Here is a 3,468-nt window from a genome sequence, read left to right as displayed (position 1 = left end):
CAAAACTGACAACAGTTCAGCAAACTGAACAGCAAAAAATAGCAACTTATACAGCTGATTTAAGCTGTGAAAGACAAGACTGCAGTCAGAATGTGTGACTGTGATTGTGAGTGGTTCTAGGTCTTGGCTTTCCAGCTTTGGCCAATAAAATTCCTGGAAGATAATCCTGCATCACAAATTGGAGCTAAAATTACTCAGCGATAGGCTTCTGAGTGGTTCAGTATACAAAGCTTTAGGTTTCCTGAGGCATGTAGCTGTCTGCAGATTTGAAAAGCTTACAGAAAAGCTCTCTGGGGAAAAAAAAACAGTATTTATGACACATGAGACAACAGACTGTAATATTTTAAATATGCAAGTGTCTGAGTATGTAGATGTATATAAGAAACGACTATGATATAGATAGAGGAGTTATCTGGGACCTTAAAGGATGTCCTGGCTTTCATTAATGGGCACAAATTAAATATTTATCAAGTGATCATAACCAGGCAGGTCAGAAATGCTGTATACCAAACAGGACATTGGTCGCTGTATATGAATATAAGCAATAAAGAAAACCAATGTATAATACTAAATAGAATGTTTATCCAGCAGAAAATCTAGCGGCGTTTTGTGACTTATAGTGGTGGACATAATACATTGATTATCCCAAAACCTCAACCATTGATTGATAATTGATGTTCAATGCTCTCGCTAAGACAGCTCATTGTGTTTTGAGAGACAGCCACAGAGTAGGGGTTTATTCAATGAAATGTTAATGACCCAATGTCCCAGTCAAATCAAACCACAGCTTCTGAAGAAACCAAATACCCTTCAGAGTTTAAAAGACGTCTAGGCTCAGTTAAAGTACCAGTGTAACCAGCCATGCAGCCATTACTAAAAAGTTGTACCAGACATCAAAATTGTTTATGCAAAAAAATAAATAAATAAATAAAACTCTGCATACAGGTCAGTGACGTTTCTCATCTGAATCTGTTAAGTTAATCAAAAATACATGAATTAAAAAGTAACTTAATACAGATGAGCATGATGAACATGAACATGTTTTCAGTTTTTGATTTTTATATTTGGGGGGCTTAAAGTAAAAAAAACATTCTTGATTGCAAAAGAATAAAGACTGTAATTATTGAGAAAAAGAGAAAATAGTGTTTTTTAAATAATCATCTAAAGAAACACTGTGATCACCTGATCTAAGCTAGCATGGCACAATCAACATCTAGAAAGCATTTGTTGTCATGTAACAAGAAAACAATTAAATAGTGAGATTATTATTATTTTAAATATTTTAAATGCTTTACAGGTCAAATCGAGTAACCCTAAAAAAACCGTAATATTCATGACTCAAAATGCCTAAATATTTGTAAAGAAAATATTACAACCAAACCAAAATGAATATTAAGATTACATTTTTAAGAACTGTGCACGTGTTTTAAACCAAATGTAAAAATATTTCTCTTTTTTTTTCTATTCGGTGATATTTTCATTTGCTGGTGTCTGACGTCATCACTACCCAAAACATGATCCTGACTGTCTCATGTGGAATTACTCTTTAAGCACACATTGAATGACCCACTTTACGTGTATGTACTCCATTTGACTACATAAAAGTACCGGTTAATAGTATAACCAGCAATAATACCAATGGCAATGTTTACAGTAGATATAATCTGTTTCACCTTGGCTTGGAAGTGTATTCCGTGTTGATACGCTTCCTCGTTGTGAAGCGGGACTCGCGAATCCGCCACATCGTCCACCAGATATAATCTGTTTCACCTTGGCTTGGAAGTGTATTCCGTGTTGATACGCTTCCTCGTTGTGAAGCGGCACCCGCGAATCCGCCACATCGTCCACCAGGTTGTACCTGTTTCTCCCGTGCATTTTCATTGGGACCCGTCCAGATGATCGGCGAGAAATTTCCTCAGCAAGTTCCCAAGCTTCAAAACCACTGACAACTAAAAAGATTGCTCTAGTTTAACCAGCCAAAAAATAAATAAATCGCGGACACAAGAGCGATTCAAAGCGAGGGAGCCCATTATAGTAGCAGCCCAGGAAAAACTCAATGAAATCACAGGCGCTTCAGCACAAAAGAAATGGGTTGGGCGCCTGTTTCCCCTCTCAGCCTGCAGACATCAGCTGCGTTTATACAAGCCTGGCTTCAGCTCAAGTTGTTCAAGTGCCTCAACAAGTCTAAGTTTTTATTAAAAGAGGCGCTATGGATTAATTCTGCACGTCTCGTATCCTAATGGCATGCTTCATTTGCGTTGCTCTCTTCAAGCTCTGATGCAGTTCTCATGGAGCAAAGTTCCGTCTGCGTCTGCTTTAGGAACAACCTTCAAGACTTTCAAACACCACATTTAGCATAATAAAAGCAGTACTTCCTTATAGCTCATAGATGAATTACAATAGAATGCAACCAGTTCCAATATATACAAAAAAAAAAAAAAGGTTTGCAAACAGGTGTGGCCCAACTCAGTGAAGAGATCTGAATTTACAGAGGAGAGTTTTATTGGAGAGGTTATGTAGAGGAGAATGAGGCTAGTTAGTAACACTTTTTACACCAATATTTTTTTCAGAGTAGGTTTATTTCCGTCTGGACACACTGTTGAGTTTTTAGTTACAAAGAAACAATAAATAAATAAATTGGATATTTGCACCATTATTGCCAAGAAAATCTTTACAAATAAATAAATACATAAAGAAATTATTCATAAAAACAATTATTGTGTTAATTAAACATTTTATCTTGGTTCACGCAAAAAAAAAAAAAAAAATCTGCCATCATTTACTCACACTCATGTCATTCTAAACATTCTGTGTTTTGAGAAATGTCTCCATACAAGAAATTTGTACATACAAACATTCTTCATAATCTTCTTTTGTATTCCGCAGAAGAAATAATGTCATACTGGTTTGGAATGACATGCAAGTGAGTAGCCTAAATGATGACAGTGTTTTCCCTTTTGGTTGAACTATCATGTATCTCTCTTTATACATCTGTGGAGATGAGTCAGTGTTCAAATCACTGGGTACTGCAAAACATTACAGAGAGACTGTTAATGAGAGAAAGTGAGAGCTTCTTTTTTCAATACTGACACAAGTGCTCCCTCTGCTGCATCACAGAGGCATTATGGGCACAATATGGGTTTTCAGATTAAAGACTATGTCAGATTTCTCAGAAAACAATTATCTTTATCACGTGACAGTCGTCAAGAGATCATCAAATATAAGATAGTGAGAATTATGTCACGTTTTTGTTACCTAGTCTGTTTTATTAGTAGTAACAGTAGTAGTAATAATGTAATAGAACTTATAAATGTATCTACCAAAGAGTTACAAATAAAACAAAATGACGGCTTATTTCTGCATTTCCGGCAAAATTATCTCCCCCCATTGACTGCATGGTTGCGTCCCGTCCTACATAGCCTGAGATCAGATGGTAAACTCTCAAATTAGAGATGTCTTCGAGGTTTT

This window comes from Sinocyclocheilus rhinocerous, unplaced genomic scaffold (assembly GCF_001515625.1).
Source record: "Sinocyclocheilus rhinocerous isolate Xijiao unplaced genomic scaffold, SAMN03320098_v1.1 scaffold486, whole genome shotgun sequence".
In the NCBI taxonomy this organism is placed as follows: domain Eukaryota; kingdom Metazoa; phylum Chordata; class Actinopteri; order Cypriniformes; family Cyprinidae; genus Sinocyclocheilus; species Sinocyclocheilus rhinocerous.
The sequence above is the reverse complement of the archived record's forward strand: the minus strand, read 5'-3'. Positions refer to the sequence as shown.